Raw genomic sequence first — 21,846 nt, 5'->3', positions numbered from 1 at the left:
AAAAGGAAAAAAAAAAAAAAGAAAGAAAAAAGAAAAGGATGAAAACAATAAAAAATATCATTGAAACTAAAAGCCAGTTCTTTGAAAGGATCAGTAAAATTAGTAAACTTCTACACAAAATGATGGAGAGAATAAAAGAGAAGACAAAATACCATTATCAGAAATGCAGACAAGTATGTCACTACACATTTTACATACATTAAAGGATAATTAAAAAATGAACAAATTTATGGAAATGGGTTTAATAACATAGATGAAATGGATAAATTTTTTGCAGAACATAAATTACCAACTGTCACTCAAGAAGAAATAGGTAAACTGTATAGTCCTTTATCTATTACGGAAATTAAATTTATAGTTAAATTCACTTTTGAAAACCTTGGCTTAACTGGAGAATTAGACCAAGCACTTAAGGAAGAGAAAATATTAATTCAACACAAACTCTTCCAGAAAATAAGAGGAAGAAACAATTCCCAACTCATTTTATGCAACCAGAATGACTCTTCATTGAAACCAAACAAATGCATTATAAGAAAAGAAAATTAAAGACCAATATTCCTAATGAACATAGACACACAAAAAAAACTTAAAATATTAGCAAATGGAGTTGAGAAATACATAACAAGGATATTACATCATGACCAAGTAGAGTTTTATCCTGAGAATGTAAGGGTGGTTCAACACTCAAATATCAATCACTGTAATTCACTTTATCAACAGACTTAAAAAGATTATTTCAATAGATACAGAAAGAGCATTTGAGAAAATTCAACATACGTTCATGATAAAATTCCTCAAACTTATAATTAATGGTGAAAGACTGAATACTTCCTGCAATAAGATCAGGAGCAAGGCAAGGAGATCTGCTCTTACCATTTCTATTCAACATTCTATTAGAGATCCTATCCAACTCAAATACAGCAAAAAAATATTTTTTTAATACAGAAAGAAAAATGATACAAATTGGAAAAGAGGAAATAAAACTGTTAATCATCTACACAGAAAATACCAAGAACTAATAAGTGAGTTTTGCAAGGCCATAGGATAAAAAGTCAATGTACCAAAATTAATTGTATTCCTATGTATTAATAATAAACATTCAGAAATTGAAATTTTTGAAAAAGCCATTTATAACAGCATCAAAAATCATGTAATACTTAACATACATTTAACATAATACATGAAAGACCTCTACGCTGAAAACTACAAAACATTGTTGAGAGAATTCAAAGAAGAAATAAACAATGAAAAGATATACCATATTAATGTATTGGAAGAGTCCAAATAGATAAGATGGCACTTCTTGTCAAATTGATCTGTAGATTTTATTCAATCCCATTAAAACTTTCAGTGGGATTTTTGGGGGAAAAATTGATAAGCCAATTTATCAATTTCTATAAAAATACAAAGGACCTTAGATAGCTAAAAATAATTTTTTAGATGAATAACAAAGTTGGAGGATCCACAATACCTTATTTCAAGATTTACTGTAATGCTATATCAGAGTCACTCGACCTCAACACTATTAATATTTTGGAGTAGGACAATATTTTGTTGTGGGGGTCTGTCTGGCCTCTACCCACTAGATGCTGGTAGCATTCCCCTGCAGTTGTGACGACCAAAAATGTCTCCAGACATTGCCACATGTTCCCTGGGGGGAAATCTCCCCAGTTGAGAACCGCTGAACTACAATAATTGGTACAGTGTGATAATATTTCAAGGTTACACAGATAGATCAAAGAGACAGAATAGAGTCTAGAAGTAGATCCACACACATATGATAATCAATTTTGGAAAAAGGTGCCAAAGTAATTCAATGGGAAAAGGATAGTCATGACAACAAATTGTGCTGGTAAAACTGGACATGTATACTGGAAGTTACCTTGCCCCAAATACAAAAGTCATCTAAACATGCATCAAAGATATAAATCAAAGAACCGAAACTATAAACTTCTAGAACAAAACAAAAGTGGATCATTTTGAACTTAATGCAAAGAATTCTTAGAACATAAAAGGTACAAGTCATAACAGAAAACCTATTAAGAAAATTAAAAGACAAGTCACAAAAAGGCAAAAAATATGTTCAAAACACCTTTTAAAGAAAGTATACTATATTTTATATTATATATTGTATTTTACATATCTATGTATATATTACAACCCAATAATAAGAACACAAGGATCTCAATTTTAAAATTGGCAAGTGATTTGATCGAACATTTCTCCAAAGAAGATACACAGATGGCTGATGAGCACATGAGAAGATGTTCAGTATCATTAGTCATAGGGAAATGCAAATTAAACCACAATGAGCTACCACTACATGCTCACTAGAAAGATTGACAATGCAGGATACAAGGATAATATACAAAAGTCAATTGTTTTCTATATACTAGCAATAAACAACTGAAATTAGAAAATAAAAACACAGCACTATTTACATTAGCACCAAAAGGTAGAATGCGTAGGTATAAACCTAACAAAATATGCATATAATCTATATTTTTTAAAAACTATGAAAATCTGATGACAGAATTCAAAGATCTAAATAAATGTAAAGATATTCTATGTTTATGGATAGGAAGACTCAATATTGTTAAGATCAGTTCTTCTCAACTGATCTATAGATTTGATGCAATTCCAATCAAAATACCAGCAAGTTATTTTGTGCATAGCAATAAACTGATTCTGAAGTTCATATGAGAAAGCAAAAGACCCAGAATGGTCAACACAATACTGAAGAAGAATAAAGCTGAGAATTTACACTATCTGACTTCAAGATTGTCTATAAAGCTACAGAAAACAAAACAGTGTAGTACTAGTGAAAGAACAAATAGATCAATGGAACAGAATAGAAACCCCAGAAATCGACTCACACATATAGTCAACTGACCTTTAACAAAGGAGAAAAGGCAATACAACAGAGAAAAGATAGTCTTTTCAACAAACAGTGCTGGAATAACTAGACATTCACATGCAGAAAAAAAATAATCTAGACAGAGACCTCATATCTTTCACAAAAAATTAAATCAAAATGGATCATAGACAGTAAAGCACAAAACTGTAAAACTCCTATAAGATAGTAATACAGGAGAAAAGCAAGCACGACCCTTGAAAGTAAAAATTGATAAGTTGGACTTTATTAAAATTTAAAATTTGCTCTCTGAAAGTGACTGTTAAGAAAATAAAAATACAAGCCACAGACTAAGGGAAAACATTCGCAAAATATATATCTTTTACAGGATTTACATCCAAAATATACAATGAACTCTTAAAACTCACCAGTAAGAAAACAAACAGTCCAGTTAAAAATGAGCAAAATAGTTGAACAGACACCTCAGCAAAGAAGATATACGGATGGTAAATAAGTGTATGAAAAGTTGCTCAATTCATGTATCATTAGGGAATTGAAAATTAAAACAATGAGATGTCACTAGATATTCATCAGAGTGGCTTAAATCCAAAATGCTGACAACACCAAATGCTGACAAAGATGTGGAGCAACAGGAATGCTCATTTATTTGCTGATGGGAATGCAAAATGATACAGCCACTTTGGAAGACACTCAGGCAGTTTTTTACAAAGCTAAACATAGTCTTACCATATAACCGAGTAATTGCACTCCTTGGTATTTACTCAAATGAGTTGAAAACTTATAACCACACAAAAACCTGCACACAAATATTTACAGCAGCTTTATTCATGACTGTTAAAACTTGAAAGCAACCAAGACGTCCTTCAGTAGGTGAATGGATAAATAAACTATGGTGCATCCAAACAATGAAACGTTATTAAGTGATAAAAAGAAATGAGCTATCAAGCCATGAAAAGACATGGAGGATCTTAAATGCATACTGTTACATGAAAAAAAAAGTCTAAAATGGCTACATATTATGATTACAGCTATATGACATTCTGGAAAAGGTAAAACTACAGAGAAAGTAAAAAGATCAGTGGTTGCCAGGGGTTCAGATGGAGGGGAGGGGTGAATAAGAGAAGCACAGGGATTTTAGGGCAGTGAAATTATTCTATATTATATTAGAATGGTGAATACGTGACATTATACATTTGTCAAAACCCATAGAACTGTAGAACACAAACAGTAAACCCAAAAGCAAACTATGGACTTTAGTTAACAATAATATAGTAATATCAGTTTACCAATTTTAACAAATGTACCAAGTTAATGCAAGAGGATAATCATAAAAGAAAATTAGAGAGGGTTTATAAAAACTCTCTGTAATTTCTGTTCAATGTTTTTGTAAATCCAAACTGTTCTAAAACAAAGTTTATTAATTTTTTTAAAAGACTGAAAATGCCAAGTGCTGGTGGAGATATTGAGCAGCCAAGACTCTTATACACTGCTAGTGGGAATGCAAAATTGTATAGCCAATTTGAAGAATAGTTTGGTAGTTTCTTATAAAGTTACACATTTACTTCACTTACAAGCCAAAAATTCCCCTCCTAGGTATTTACCCACTATAAATGAAAATATATATGCAAACAAAACTTGTACAAGAACATTTATGACAGTGTTATAACAGCATTATTAATAACAGCCAAAAAGTTGGAAACAGCCCAAACGTCTATCAACTGGTGAATGGATAAATTTACTCAGCAATAATAATATGCTCGATGGAACAATATGGATGAATCTGGGAAGCATGTGCTAAGTGAAAGAAGCCAGACACAAAAGTCTACACACTATATGATTCCATTTACGTGACATAAAAGCTGCAAAACTTTAAGGACAAAAAACAGGACAATGGTTGCCTGGGGTTGTAGGTGCGAAAAAAGAATTGACTACAAAGGGGCATGAGGAAATCTTTTAAGGTGAGGGAAATTTTCTATACCTATATTGCGGTCATCGTGGTTACATGACCATACAGATTTATCAAAACAAACTGACATTTACAAAGGGTAAATTTTATTTTATGCAAATTATATGTTAATAAACCTGACTGAAAAAATAAAGATGCCTAGGAATAAATGTAATGTGTACGAGTATTATTAATAAAATTACAAACTTTTATGAGGGGTTGTAAAAACAGACTTGAACAAATGCCAAGATATATTAATGAATAGAAAGTCTATCAAAACAATGTGAATTCTTTTTCAAATCATTCCACAGATTCTATATAATTCCAAGAAAAGCCAACATGATTTTCTTGGAATTTGATAATCTTATTTTAAAATTAAGATAAGAGAGCAAAGGGCCAAAGATAATCTGGAAAGAACAAGAAAAGTGGTGTGGGTATGGATAAGGGCAGAGAGTGAACAATAGCTTGTCCTTACAATTATCAAGTTTCGTTATAAAGCATTCATAAGTAAAACAGCACAAGTACAGACAAACGGATTAATGAAACATAACAGAGAGCCTAGAAATACTCCCAAGCATGTATAGAAAACCAGGCAATATGGAGAAGTTTGCATTTTAAACTACTTGTATATAAATGATATTAAAATAAATGGCATTTTACATCGAAAAAAATCCATATTTTACATCACACACAAGAATAAAATCCAGGTGGATTAAAGAAATAAATGTAAAGAGAAATTTTAAAACCCTTCAAAGAAAATTTGGAGAATATCTTTTATGATCCTGGGATAAGGAATATTTCTTAAACGTAATACAAAAAGTACAATTTATGGAGAAAAAGGCTGACAAACTTGACATCAGATTTTTAAACTTCTGTAGGGTAAAGGATCCCATGAGCAAAACAGAAAGCCAAGTAACATACTAGAAGCAGACATATGCCACATATATGAGCATAACTGACAAATAATTAGTATCCAGAATATATAAAGAACTCTTACAAACCAGTAAGAAAAAGCAACCAAATAGAAAATTAAGCAAATATGGGTGGCTCTGGGTGTTGTGTTTAGAGGGATGTGGAAAGGAATGAAACTGGGGCTAGACACAGAGAAAGTTAAAGTTTATCTGCAATGTTTTATTTCTTTTATTAAAACATATCTGAAGCAAAAATGACAAAATGCTAACACTGCATTCTGAGTGCTTATTCGTTCATTGTTTTGAATGCCTCTCTGAGTTTCTGTCTATGTATTTTTAAATCTCCAAAATAAAAAAGTAAGGAAAAAAAACAGTAAAATAAACTTGTGAACTATAAATTGAGCAAAGTGAAGAAATCAAAGGTAAAATTATAAATAGTAATTTCCCTGTATACTAGCTGTAATCAATTAGCAGAAATAATGGTAAAAATATCTCCTTCACAAAATTAAAAGCATAAAATAAATATGTCACTGCTATTATACAGTCTATACAGATATGCAAGTTGTCTTAGAGAAACCACACAGCTAGTAAGTAGAAGAGTTGAGGTAATAAAAATTATTTTAAAGCTACAATAATATATAGGCTTTATAACTAGAATATGAAGAGACAGACTAAAAAATGGAAAACAGATAAATCCCGAAGAGAATCTACTACATATAACAACTTATATATATTACAAAACAATTGGAAAGAATGAATTATTCAATATTTGGTCCTGTGAAACAATTGGTGGGGGAAACAATTTAGAAAATTACCTAACACCACACAGCAAAATAAATTCCAGAGGGATTAAACATAAGCAATAAAAACTAAAACAATACCTATTTAAGCACTTAACCAATTTTGAATAGGGAAGAATTTAAACATGAATTCATCAGAAGAAATTACAAACGAAAAGATAGATATAATTATATAAAAATTAAGATTTCTGTGCATAAAACTTAATTTGAAATGCAAACTGGAAATATATTTTCCACACATTTGACAGAAAAAAGGTCTAATGTCTGCTAAATGTATACATTGTCTGTACAAACAAGAAACAGCATTCTCAATAGAAAAAAGGTACAAAAGTCATGAATAGATGTTCATAGGAAACAAAAGTGGTCAAGAAATATAAAACATTATTCACTTTCACTATAATAAAAGAAACATATATTAAAACAGTAAAATACCATTTTGCCCCTATCGGATTGGCAAAGATTTTAAAAGAATGACAATAGCCAACACTGGCATAGCTGTATGAGCAGAAACTGGCAACCTTATAGAGTGGAACAATGTCACATATATATCGAGAGCCTTTAAAAAGTTAATGTCCTTTGGCCCAGCAACGCATCTCATAAAAACCCATCTTAGTAATTCACTCAGCAAGTATTTAGTAAGAATCTACAATGTGTCAGACATTATTCTAGGTACTAGGGGATACAATAGTGAGCAAAATAGGGAAAATCCCTGTGTTTGAGGGGCTTACGTTCTAACACAAGATTCCAGACAATAAATAAGTAAAATATCTAGTCTGTTAGGTGTTGATATAGACCAAGGATAAAAAAATAAATAAATAAATAAATAAAGCAAGAAAAGGGAAGAGTTAAGGTTGGGGGAGATGGATTTGCATTTTAATGTAAGGCCATTATAGAAGACCTCACAGAGGTGACATTTGAATAAAGGCCTAAACGAGGTAAGGTTCAAAGAAGCAAAGATTTATGGATGTATACATTGCAGGGCTATTCACAATAACACAATTGAAATTAATTTAAATTACCAATGTAGGATCTGTCAAATAAATGCGGTATAAATCGTAGAACTGAAAAGTATGCGGCTGTTAAAAATTTTTTAAAAGACTAGTGATGTGGAGAAATCTCCACTAATCCCAATGGAAAAGCCAGATATAAAATAGTGCATGTACGATATGATCCCAATTATACAAACAGGGAAACACACCTGGAAGGAAATACAGCAAGTTATCTCTGGAAAAGAGATTTAGAGGTAATTTGTGTTAACTTCTCCTCCTTTTCCAAAATTTTTATAATTAGGCTGTTTTATTTTATAACCAGGAAAAAAACAATTTGAAAGTAGATATTACAGTCTTAAGGTAGATTGAAAAGTGTACAGAATTTTTTAAATGGAGGTGCTGGCCAGCCATGCCTAGAGTACTAGGCTCAGGTTCAAACATCATACTGAAAACTGAAGTGTCTGTTGTAGAAGGTATTTAAAATATACGTCATATGAACTCAAAAACTAGAAATATTCAGGCTGCAGAAAAGACAAAAAGAAGAGCAAACCGTTTTTAAACATCCGAATGGCTATCACAGCAGGGAAGGGAAATAGCAATTACTCCGCATTGCTGTTGCTCTAAGGAGCAAGACGAATGGGTTGGATTCAGAAGACAGATTTCAGGTCAGTATGAAGAATAACTTGCTAACAATCACAGCTGTCTATTATCAGGTGGTGTTAAGCCACCTTTCCTGGAACCATTCACACTGAAAATAGATGACCATATGTACGTGCTGATAAGACTGCCGCCACTCCACTGCTAAGGACCCTGCCAGTCCTGAGCTCCTCCTGTACTATTTTAAAAAGTTATTTTATGCCATGATCACTTACATAATTCCATCTCCATCCACTTCTCCTTCCCTTCAAAAAATCTATGTAATTCTTGTTCCTTTTAAGAAATCATTTTTTAAAGAGAAAACCCTTCAAAATATACATGCTGGAGATTTTTATTCTTCCTTCTGTGTATGGTGAGCAGACATACTGTGTACAGACATCAATACCTTCAAAATCATGTTTTAAGTACAAAAATGTTTTTTGCATTACCAACCAGTATTTCCCTTTGCTACATCTTCCCCCTAGGAAGAGACTGACTGGACTGTTACATTTCAGAATATGAGATAATCACCTTGCCTCTACTTCACACTACTCTGCATCATGTTATTGTCAGTGATTTTAGTTTATTTCAAACAAGCAGTAGTAGAAATATCAACTAATCCCCGGGTTTACTATAGATTTTAGAATATGGTCAGGTCTTTCCTTAACTCTCAGGACAGTGACAATTCAGCCATCTTAGGAATGGAACAAGGGAGAGGGCTTCCTGTCATCTCGTCCAAACCCTGTGAATACTTCCACCAAAATTAGCAATCTTTATAATTCTGAATACATACTTAGTGTTGCTTAAATAAGTGGCTGAATCTGAACTACTTGCACAGGGACATGAGATTGTAGTACAGAGTAGACCAGATCAGGCCTATAGAACCTAACAGCTTAGAGGCTCTTTATAAATTATCTAAGCCTAGTCCAACCCATCTCACTTTATAGTTACGGAAGCTGAGGCGCAAACAAGACAAGTCATTTGTCATAAGAAACTAAGTCAGTATCCAAGTTAAAACTAGAATCTAGACTAGACTAGCAGATATCCCATTTTCAAAAGGACTTTTAATATCCAATTTTCCATAATTGTTTTTCCTTATCAGATGCCTCTTCCTATAAATTACCGAATGGAGAGAATCAATGGATCTGGGAAGGGTGCTGGCTCATTGACAGTTTCAGTCAAGCTGCATGACGTACAACCTGGTGTTCAAGTAAGCCTGTGCTCTGGATGACATGAGCCTGGAGGGACCCTTACTTTCCTTCCTATTCCAGCACTACCATCTGCCAGACATCTTAAAAATGGACGTGGATCATCCAACTGAAATGTTAGTAAGCACTGTGTGTATCAGAGTGGGAAGGACTATTATAAACTGGGTGTCATTTATCAGTACTCCACTCTGCTGCAAAATTCAATAATGGTGACCACACCTTTCTTAAAGCAGTACATTTTCCTCTACACACAAATCACAATTTATGACTATATAGTTCAGTGGTTTGTAGAATGTCTACCTGCCCATCTCAACCATGAGCCCCAAGGTGGCAACAACCATGTCTGTTTTTTCACCATTATATACTTCAGGCCTAGTAAATGGTATGTATTCAATAAATATTTGTCCAACAAATGGATGAGTCCTCTCTTGTCACTTTCAAAATACAGTACTCTTCTAATTCTCCTTCCACATCTCTGACCTTTCTTCCTTTGCAGCATTCACACAGGTACATCTTTTTCTCCTATATCCTAAAGATAAGCATTTTCCAAAGTACCTTCCCTGGACTTTTTTTTTTTTTTTTTTTTTTTTTCAAGTATTGAGAGGTAATGACTCTCAATTTGCTATCTCCAGCTGACTTCTTTCATCTCCTTTGTATATAAAATTCTAATTTTCCAGGCTAGCATTCAATGTTATTTATATTCAAGCCCTCCACCAACCTCGTCAAACATCTCTCACATACTGTATTTCACAATACACTTTACTGCAACTGGCCTCTGCCTAGAATACCTTTCCCATCCCCCAACTCTGCATGCCCAAAGTTTGTCTAATCTTCAAAGCTTAGTTAAAACACCACTACCAAGAAGCTGTCTTTGATCTCCTTGAAGCCCTCTGCCTCTCTTTTATGGGTGTGGACCTCATACTCCTAGTACTGTAGTTGTTTGTGTATTTTTTTCTCTTCTACTTCACTGTGTCATCTTGGAGGGCAGAAGCTATTCCTAAATCATCCTGTATCTCCCACGTTGTCTTTGGCTCATAGTAGACACTTACAACCTTATACTGAATGGATTCAGTTTAGGCAATGTCAGTCATTCTGCTTAAAACCCTTTAATCAGTCCCTACGTTTGTGGCATAAAAACAGAAATCCTTACAATAGACCACTCCAGCCCCATCAGCTTTTGTTCAATTTCTCAAATTTGCTATGCTTCTCTCATTTCAGGGCCATTGTAAATGTTCTTCCCTCCATCTTGAAAACTGTTCCACGACTTCCATCACCCCCACCACCTCCATACACATCTCTACTCAGCATCAATATCATTTCCTCAAGGAAGCTTTGCTTAAACCCCAAGCTATATCAGCTTCCTCTGCTATATAACTTCATAGCCCCACCCCCATAACGCTTCCTTCATAGCCTTTATTGTTGACCAAAATGACATGGTTGTGTCATTATCTGATTAATGGCCTCTTCCCCATCAAACTATAAGCTTCAAGCAAGCAGGGACCACATCTGTTCTTGCTCACCTTTGTGTCCTCTGCACAATGCCTAACCACAATGCTGAATAAATTGATAATAATAAATAAATCAGGTGTTGAATGACTGAATTGATCAACAAGACTTTGGACTTAGAGTGTACAAAATCTTTGCCCGGCTTTCAAAAATCTCTTCAAAGTAAAATTGGAATCCTGGTAGCTCTCTGGAATGGCCAAACTGGCCTTCTATTTGCCATAAGAAATTTACAGAATAGGATGAATATTGTCTCCCCAGTACTGGAAGGAAGCCAAAATTACCTTTCTGTAATGAATGTATGGCCCCATAACTAACACCAAATGGTTCATGCATTCATTTAACAAACATTTATTAAGCACTTACTCTATGCCATACACTAGGCTAGTGGCTGATGGTACAGTAAACTGAACTGATACAGCCTCTCACCCACTTGGAATATATAATTTAAGCATGAAATTTATAGGTGCTATAAGGAAACTAAGAGGTTTTAGCAGTCACAACACCTAAATAATGTTAATTTGTGAAGATGTTAAGTTCTCCATCAAAGAAGATATTTAATCTAAGGGTGAAAAATCATCTGACAGAGGTGATTTAGAAATTACGGCTGGGCCTAATTTGAGTCTCTTGAATTAGATGGGCAGGTAGCCTAGACCACTGCTGCTCAAAGTGCGACCCACAGATCAGTGCCTGTCTACAAACTTTTATTGTCAGGCGGTAACGACCTACATGCAGAAATTGAGACTAAGCACTTAGAAAATGCTATAGCAATTTGAAAAATTGTCTTGAATCTAATAATAAAAATGTGGGCTTATATTTTATATGATTTTTGTTGCATTTTCTAGTAATTTGTAGCCAATGTATTTTACTAAAGTAACAGTCTGTGATAATTTGGGAAAAAAACAAATCAAAACAAAAAAATAACCGGTCCTTCACCAAGATAGTTTAACAAGTACTGCACTAGAGCTTTGCTATTTGAAGTGTGGCCAGTGGAACAGCAGTTTCAGGACTGCTTGGCAGCTGTTAAAATGCAAAATCTCAGGCTCCACCCTAGATCCCCTGAATCACAATTAGCATTTTAACAAGATCTCCCGGGGATATTTTTGCACATGAATGTTTGAGAAGCACAGGCCTAGATTTCTGAAGCCCCTTATAATCCTCAGATTTTACGATTTACTTTACAGAATGTTAAAGCTAAAAGGCTCTTGAAGATAGATTCTACTTCATCATTTTCTAGATGGGAAAACTGAGGCCCGTGGAGGGGAAGTCATGTGTCCAAGGTAATTGGTAAATTCTCAGAGCCAGAAATAGAACCCATTTGCTAACATGCACCTTCCACCCAATCCTACTCTGTACCATCCCCTCAGTGAGGTCATTATTTCTGAGATACTTTCAGATACACCAATTTATTCTTCTACCTTACATATACTGTACTCTGTGAATCTTGAATCACCAGTATTTGGAATGTCTCCTTTATGACAACTGTCTTTAATTTCTGTCTCTCAAATCTTCCCACATGCCTTTTGTCTGGGTGCTATATAGACATTCTGGGGCTTTATAAAAACTAGTACCAACTGATTCCTGGTTTTTGGAAATACAACGAAACTTTCTTTGTTCCTATCAATCCAGTTGACACCAGACACCAAACACTTCCAAGGAAGAGAACATACACTATCAGGGCTAATTTAGAAAGCTCAGTATGATCAATTTGTTGCTGGCAAACAAGTGGAATATTAGGCCATATTAATAAAAGTCTAATCTCCAGAAGGAAGTAAATGATGATCCTTCACTCTGTGGTCTTGTTAGATCCGAGACCTGAGCGGGAGGCATGATTGCTGTCTTTAACTAACTGAAGAACTATTATTAAGAAAAAGCAAATTTATTCCAGATAGTCCCATAGAACCAATGAATAGAAGTTACAGGGAAACAGATTTTGGCTTATAATGGGGATTACCTTCTGACAATCAGAGTTGCTCAAAGATACAAAGAGCCACCTAATGAGCTCTCTGTCACTGCAGGGAGTTCAAACAGAAATCAGTTCACAAATTGGATGCTTAGGACAAATTCAAGAACTGGGTGGAGAAGTAAAGCTTAATGACCTTTGGGGATCCTTCCAGTTCCAAGGTTTAAGTATTCTAAAATTTTCAGTATAGGATGACTCCAAGCTCTCAGGAAATAAGAGGAAGATAGGTTCCTAAAAAGTGCAGTTCGAAGCTGAATGTGGGACAGATGAGGCTATGACAGTAGAAAAGTAAAGTATTTTCAGGAACCATTTTCAAAGGAAAGCAGGCTGGCCAAGGAAAGCCTTTTGGGCAGCCCCTCCAGGATTCCTAGGTGAGACTGGATCAGCCAACCTGCCCCACTCTAAGTTCCTGTTACTCTACACAAAAAATCAGGCCACTACTTACTAAAAAATTTTTGCCAAGCAGCAATACTCCTATTGTACCTACTTTCATCTGAAAGACAAAGGTGCAAAATTCTCCCCAAGGAGGGAGTAGTTATTACTGCTTAAAACCATGGATTCCCAATTGGGACACTTCATTTCTCTGTAATCTTGGACACGTTCCTTAACCTCTCTGTGCCTCAGTTTCCTCATCAGTAAATCGTGGATAATAATAGTGTCTGCTTTATAAGGTTGATGAAAGAATTCAGTGAGGTAATACACATTAAACCCTCAGCCCAGGGTCTGAAATATACTAAACATTCAACAATGTTAGCAATTAGTATTATGATGCTATAATTACTCTCACGGCACAACAGTGTCACTAATTCTAAAAGCCCACATCAAGCAACAAGATCCCTAGCCCTACGAGTTCAGAGGGGCTGTATTGCAAGAGCTTCAGCCAGTCCCTGCATGGCTCTAGACAACCACAACCTGCTCTCTGTATATCCAACAGCCACCCCACCCTCCCCCAGTCCTCCCGCATATACCATCGGCAGTCACAGTCAGAGGAGCAGCAAACTGGGAAGTCAGTCCCACACCAACCATCAGGTGTTTCCTCCCTCCGAAGGATACAGCTGGACCTAACATGATGCTTACCAGTGGGATGGGGTGTGGTATCTTAATTCCAGGTCTAGGCTGTTAGCTGGGATTGGGGTGGGCAGGCAGTGGGGCTTCCCTCAGGCAAACAGGAGAAGCCTCCCAAGTTTGTGGAGGAACTCAGGCCCAACCGCACCATGAACCTCTTAAATGATGGGGGGAGGTCTCGACCTGCTTTAAAGGAAGCAGCTATTTACAACTTTCTGCTCCCTTGCTTCTGGGGGAGGTAATGGAGAGATGGGGAAAGGGCTGTGTGGTATCCTCCTCCTTTCTCATTTCCAGCAGCCAGAAGCAGCTGCAGAGAAAGAGTTAAAGGAGGGAGGAAGCTCCAGCCATTACCCTATCCCTGGTGCCTAGGGCTGTCTGGGGGGTCATGACAGTGCTGTCTGCTCTGGCTAGGGGCCACTCGTGGCTTTCTGCAGCAGCTGCTGGGCCCCCCCAAGCAATTTGCAAGGTCAGTGCTGACCTGCTTCCAAAGAGGAACAAAACGATTCACTGACAATGAAGCAAATCGCGCATACACCACATCACAAGCCCCCTTACCCAAATCGGGTTTCACCCCAGTGCCTCCCTGCCCAGATGCCGCCCCTGGGCTTCCACTAGCCCCATTGGGGAACCCAGGATGGCATCACAGCTGCAGAGCATGTCTCCCCTCCCCAGCCAACCCAAGGAGACTCCGGCACCGGGGAGATGTTATCGCTAAAGGAGACCTGAGCTTGGGGGAGGGGAAGGAGGAACATCTATGTTTCTTACCGAGCGCCACAGTCACTTCCCCGAAGCGTGGAGGAGAGAAGGATAAATGAACTGAGACAAGTTGGAGGCTGAGCCCTTACAGAGCTCGGCTGCTTCTCTTTCTCCGGGTCTCTCTCCTAGTGTCTCTCTGTCTGTCCCTCTGGTTTGCTGCTAGCTTGCGCGCGCTCACGCCCTCCCTCTCTCCCTCCCTCCCTCCCTGTCTCTCTCCCACTCTCTCTCTCTCCTCTGTCAGTCTCTCCCTCTCCTCCTCCTCGCCCCTCCTCCCCTTCCTCCTCCCCCTTTGCTGGCTTTGGGTTCACCACTGCCTGGTGCTGAGCACGCGGCTGTGCTGGGGCTCTGAATACGTCGCTGCAAGGCTGTAGATCTGTGGCTGTTTTACGAAAGACTGAAGTAGTATTTTATTCTTTAAGGTTTCCAGCAAAGAAATAGAGGGAAGCTCAGAGAGAAGGGGAGGAGCGGAGGAAGCACGGGGAAAAGAAAGAGAGCAAAAGGGTAAGAGAGAACAGGAGGATAAAGGAAGTATGGATTACCTTAGCTGATGTGTGATGCTTACTTGCTGCTCCAAGACAGGAGGGGAGGGAGCTTTCTCCCTTTATCTCTGTCTCCCTTACATCCCTATGGGCGTGACTTCTAACCCAGCCTCCCAAAAAAGGTTTGACAATCCTGTCTGTTCAGATTCCATTTCTGAGCACAATAATGAGCTAAAAAAAAAAAAAAAGTACATCAAAGTGGTTGTCATTCACACTCCACTAAGAAAGAGTTTAGCCACACTGATCTCCTAATGACCTAACTTCCACCCCCACCCCCAAGCAAGTAGAAATGTGGACCCAGTTCAAAACTGTCAGCTCAGCTCCAGCTTCCCTCTAGGCAAGACAGACGAGTAGCAGAACCACAATCTTTTCCTTTCAAAAAATTCCGAAGGGAACGTAGGTGTATTTAAATGTGTGAGCTTACATGTGAGTTTACACAAGAGAGAAGAAGAGAGAGGGGAGAAGAAGACTGATTGACTTGAAGTATACAAAAATTATATTCCCTCTGGGGCAAAAGAAAAAAAGCAACCTGGGCAAAGTACTGTAACAATGCAACACAGTGTGGAAAGAGAAGCAAGGCTAAGAATAGAATAAAGGAACTCAGGTCTGAGCCCTGCCTCTGAAAATTACTGCCACTTCTTCAATCTGACCCTCAGTATTCTCGATGGTGAAATGAATGGTGATGGATGTAGATAATCTTAAAATACCCTTCCAGATCTAACAATCTAGGTTGTAAATATGGAAAAATTCCAGGTGCAGGAGGTGTTGATACTTAGAGAATGAAAAATGGACTACCAAATTTCAAAGGCTCTCCAAAGGTTAGTCCCCAAGTGGGACTCAATCACATTGACTCAACATTCCATTTTTAGTGTTTCAGGAGAAATCTGAATATGAGCATATTTGTAAAGAGCTGATCCTATCAAAGAATTCAGCTTTATCCACATATAATGATTAGCATAAAAGTTTTCTTAAATAAACCCCCCCATATTGTAATTTCCAGCCCATTTAGTCAGAGACTCAAAGGGCATCTGACTGAAAGTGAGTTATATTGTGTGTTTTAAGTATACTGACCTCAAGATACATACAGTGATTGGGACATAGTAGGGACTTAAAATTTTGCACACAGTGTGCCATTTGTATTTAAGCTACCACCCTGTTGGGGTTTTCCCCCCAAATTCCTACTACTCTTTACTCCTGTCCAGTGAGGTACGTGTGCTGCACACAAACTACACACATCTTCAAAAGTCTGAATCCATACATTGAGTATGTAGAGAGATGGGGACCATAAACTTGGAGTCACTGAGCTGAAAGGACCTATAAAGATAACCATCTCATTGTACAGAGAGAGAAATTGGACTAAAGAAAAAAATATAATTCACGCAAAGTCACAGTGAGTCAGTGGCAGAGTCAAGACCAGCACCCAGACTGCTAACCCCAAGTACTGTATTTTTGTCTACCAAAACAACGCATAAGTTATGCATAAAGCAAATGTGTATGTGAGTACACACTATTCACACTCCTTCCTGCACAGGTACACATTCTTTATGTGTAGGTTTGTTTGCATAAATGTCTATTGGATTTAAAGGATTAGTAAACTGGCAAAAAGAAATGCTATGAACTGCCATAAAGTTGCTACATGAGTTTCCAAAGGATACCATAACAAATTATCATAAATTTAGTAGCTTAAAACAACAGAGATGTATTGTCTCAGTTTTGGAGGTTAGAAGTCTGAAATAAAGATGCTGGCAGGACCACATTCCCTCCAAAGGTTCTAGGGAAGAACGCTTCCTTGCTTCTTCCAGCTTCTGGTGGCTCCTGGTATTGCTTGGTTGATAGAAGCATCACTCTAACCTCTGCCTCAGTTTTCACACTGTCTTCTCTTCTGTGTCTCTGTATGTCCAAATATCCTTCTCTTTTGTCTTATAAAGACACTAGTTATTGGATTTAGAGTCCACCTTAAATCCATGATGATTTTTATCTCGAGATTTTTAGCTAATTACTTCTGCAAAGATCAAACCATCTAAATAAGGTACAAGCGTGAGGCTCTGGGTGGACATAAATTTGGGGGGTATACTATTTAAACCACTATAGTTGCTAACTTTTCTTTATGTCATATAAAGATACTAAATGAACAAATAAACCATCTGTGGGGTACCATCTTTTTTTTAGAAAAGGTATTTTAACACAAACAAGCTGGATGAAGATACTTTCTAAACAGAAATTCTTTTTCAAACCATACAATTTTACCTGTATGAAAAACTAATAACATTTTCATAGTTTTTTTCATTTCACTGCAAACCAAGAAAAACTTTACTAGGAACACTTCTGCTAATGGTGAAGAAGTTTCTGTCAGACCAACCCTGATGTAGATAACAATAATAAACTGTAAAAAAAAAAAAAAAAGTATATAATATAACAATCCAAATGCACTGGAAAGTAAACATAAGCAAGCAGAAATTAGAAGGAATTTGAAACTTGGAAGAAGGGAATAATACTAGGTGAGTTTCCCCTTTTCTGGAAATTTTTACCTTATGGCAGCCCCCAGGCCAAAGCAATAAATAAAACTCTAGAGAAACTAAAATTAGTGTTGTAGCTATTAAACGTTCAACAGATGGCTCTTGAGGAAAAATAAATAAAAGCCTGATTCACAGCATTTGCCAGTTTGCACTATTGTACATACTCCTAATATGGATGACTTCATGAACATGGAATTGGGAAGAGATGTGCACAGTTGGCTCTCACAAGCCAGTGCCAGCCAGCTCTAACCCACAAGTGTTCACAGCCCAATTGGCTTGAAGAAGCAGAAGACAGAGTTCAGGATGACCACTGCAGTTGGAAAGTGATGAGAGAAATTTAAGAATGGAGAAAACCACATACAGATTGGGATCCCCAAATTCTGTGCATTAACTGGGCCCAACTCTCTGGTAGAATCATGAAATATGCATGTGGGGACAGATTCCAAACATCCCAAATAAAGCTGAAAGAATTAAACAGAATTTTCAGTGCTGCCCACAAGGGAGAGTTTTCGAGTTTCACTTCAGCCTCATTAACTGTCTACTAAAACAAACCAAAAAAAAAAAAAAACAATACTCTATAGAGACATTTAAAAGAATAAAGGGACCCTACAATATATCATTCACAATGCTCAGGGTTATACTCTAAAATTACTACAAAAACAAAGAAACAGGAAAATATTACCCATAATTAAGAAACACACACTCAATAGAGACCAGCTATGAGATAAACCAGATATTGGAATTAGCAGAAAGGATTTAAAATTATCTATCATAACTACACGAATGGAAATAAAGAAAAATGCACTTGTAATAGATTAACAAATAGGAAATCACAGCAGAAATAAACAAAACATTTTAAGTCAGATGCAAATTCTGGAACTACAAATTAAAATACCTAAAGTAAAATTCACTGGGTGGGCTTAATAATAGATTGGAAACGACAGAAGAAGGAGTAAGTAAAGTGAAAGATAAATCAATAAATATTATCCAATTTGAACTACAGAGAGAGAAAAGATTGAAAAAGATCAAGAGTGTCAGATATGTGGGATAATATCAAAGTTATAATTTACATGTAACTGGAGTCCCAGAAGACAACAAGAGAAGAGGGAAAATTTTTTGAAAAACAATGCCTAAAATATTTCCAAATATAAGGGCTGGCCAGTTAGCTCAGTTGCTGAGAGTGTGGGGTTGATAAAACCAAGGTCAAGGGTTCAGATCCCTGTACCAGCCAGCCTCCAAAAAATAATGTTTCCAAATATAATGAAAACTCACAAATTCAATACATTAAACATACACAGTTTTTTGTATATTAATTACACCTCAATATAGCTGTTTTAAATATATGTATATATATATAAATACTTATATTTGCAGATTTTGACGAATTCAGAGAACACCAAACAGGATGCCACACTCAGGTATATTATAGTCAAACTTCTGAAAAACAAACATATAGGGGAAGTCTTGAAAGCATCCAGGCGAAAAAAAATTGCATTCTGAGGAACAACAATAAAATTGACTATTGACTTCTTATAAGAAAAAAGGTATCTTTAAACTGAATTTTTAAAAATCTATCAATACAGAATTTTACATCTACCAAAAGTATCCTTCATGAATAAAGTAAATATTGACATTTTCAGAGAAGTGAACATTAGGACATTTGTCACAAGCATGTTTACACTATAAGAAATAGTTTGAAGGGAAATGATACCAAATTAAAAAGCTGGATTTTCAGGAAGGGATAAAGAGTAGCAGGAATGGTAATATGTGCACAAATATAAAATAATATTTTTCTTTCAATTTCTATGACATATACATGAGAGTTTAAAGGAAAAATCAGAATATCATAATGTGCAGTTTATAATGTACATAGACATAATGTGCATTACAACTATAATATGAAAGAGGTGTGGGTACAAAGCAAACTAGACATTGGCAAAGTTCTTAAATTTTATATGAGGCAGTACAATATTAAATCTAAGCAGACTTTGAAAAGTTAAGGACACATGGAAGAGTGACATCAGCAAGATGGTGGAATAGTAAGTCCCAGACCTTATCTTCCCACAGAAACACCTATCTAACAAAGTTATATGGATCAAAATATCTTTATGACATGTCCAGAGTCAGTTAGGAGATTGCAGTACACCAGATGAGCACAAAAAAAAAAAAAAAAGACCAGCCACCCTGGAACAGGTAACAAGCAATTTTACTTCACCCATGTTTGCCAGAGAGATCATCTTGGCCTGTGATTTCTCCCTCAGGAGAAAGAGAGAGTGGAGCATGCATCTAATGCCCAAGGCCTTTTAGTATACTGCCTTAGGAGCTGGTTCCTTAGGTGGTTGCCAGATGCTGGGAACAAGGCGGAGTGAGTAATTATTTTTTACTGTATACAGAGTTTCAGTTTTTATAAGATGAAGAGTTATGCAGATGGATGGTGGTGATGGTTGTACAACATTATAAATGCATTTAATACTACTGAACTGTACACTTAAAATGATTAAGATGATAAATTTTACAATATGTGTATTCTACCACAATAAAAAAAGTTGAAAAAAATTGAAGGAGAGATAAAGACTTTCACAGACAAAAAAGAAAAAGCTAAGGGAGTTCACCACCACTGGACCTATCTTACAAGAAATGCTAGGGGGCATTCTAACGTTGAAAAGAAAGGATGCTAAACAGGAACACGAAGGCATATAAAAGTTTTAAACTACTGATATAGTTAAATATATAAACAAATATAGAATACTGTAATACTGTAATGGTTGGTGCAAATTACTTTTACTTTTAGTATAAAAGTTAGAAGACAGAAGTATTGATAACTATAACAAGAAAAATTTGTTAATAGATACATAATACAAAAGATGTAAATTGTGACATCAATTACATAAGATGTAGGGGGCAAATAAGTGTACAGTTTTTGTATATAATTGAAGTTAAGTTATCCACATAAAATAGGCTGTCATAACTATAGGAAAATAGAAACTGTAGGATGTTTTTTGTAAGCCTCATGGTAACCCCAAAGAAAATGCCTATTGAAGATACACAAAAGAAAAAAGAGAAAGGAACCAAAGAATATCACTATGAAAAAATCAACAAAAAACATAGGAAGAGAGGATGAGAGAAACAAAAGAACTAGAAGGTAAAAAGAAAAAATTAACAAAATGGCAGTAGTAAGTCCTTCCCTATCAATAATTTCTTAAATGTAAATAGATAAAACTCCCTATAAAAATCCATAGAGCAGATAAATCAATAAAAACAAAACACAAGACCCAACTATATGCTGTCTACAAAAACCTCACTTTACCTTTAAGGACACATGTAGGCTGAAAGTGAAGGAATGGAAAAAGATATCCTAGGGAAATGTTAACCAAAAAAGAGCAGGGTGGCTATATCTATATCAGATAAAATAGACTTTAAGACAAGAATAGTGAACAGACAGAAAAGAAGATATAACAATTATAAATACATATGTGCCCAATATCAGACTACCTAAATATATGTCAAACATTCACTGATTTGAGGGGAGAAATAGAAAGCAATATATTAATAGTAGAAGACTTCAATATCCCACTTTTCATAATGGATAGAAAAATTAAACAGAAAATCAATAAGGAAATAGAAGACTTGAAAAACACTATACACCAAATGACCTAAGAGACATACACAGAACATTCCACTCAACACCAGTAGAATACACATTTTTCTCAAGCTTACATCAGCCATTTTCCAGGACAGATTACATATTAAATCACAAAACAAGTCTTAATAAATTTAAGGAGATTTAAATCATACAAAGTATTATTTCTAATAACAATGGAATGAAATAAAAAAAATCAGTAACAGAAGGAAAATTGGAAAATCCACAAATATATAGAAATTAAACAGCACACTCCTTGACAGCCACTGGGTCAAAGATGAAAACAAAAGAGAAATCAAAAAATATATTGAGACAAATGAAAATAAAGGCACAACATACCAAACTAATGGAATGAAGCAAAAACAGTACTAAGAACAAATTTTATAGCAATAAATGCCTACATTTAAAAAGAAAGATCACAAATAAATAGCCTAGCTTTGGAAATAATAAAGATTAGAGCAGAAATAAATGAAACAAAAAATAGAAAAAAATCATAGAAA

The 21,846-nt window shown here is 35.8% G+C and overlaps 1 long non-coding RNA gene across 1 annotated transcript in view; it reads right to left on the bottom strand.

Moving 5' to 3' along the window:
* Positions 1-14,823, bottom strand: part of LOC103603532 — a 112,891-nt gene extending 98,068 nt beyond the window's left edge. The window contains exon 1 of the long non-coding RNA XR_551623.1: positions 14,661-14,823. This is a non-coding gene — a long non-coding RNA (uncharacterized LOC103603532). The remainder of the gene's footprint in view (positions 1-14,660) is intronic.
* Positions 14,824-21,846: the final 7,023 nt, after the last annotated feature.

Source organism: Galeopterus variegatus, unplaced genomic scaffold, assembly GCF_000696425.1.
Source record: "Galeopterus variegatus unplaced genomic scaffold, G_variegatus-3.0.2 Scaffold4668, whole genome shotgun sequence".
Lineage (NCBI taxonomy): Eukaryota > Metazoa > Chordata > Mammalia > Dermoptera > Cynocephalidae > Galeopterus > Galeopterus variegatus.
This window is presented reverse-complemented; position numbering and strand designations above follow the sequence as displayed.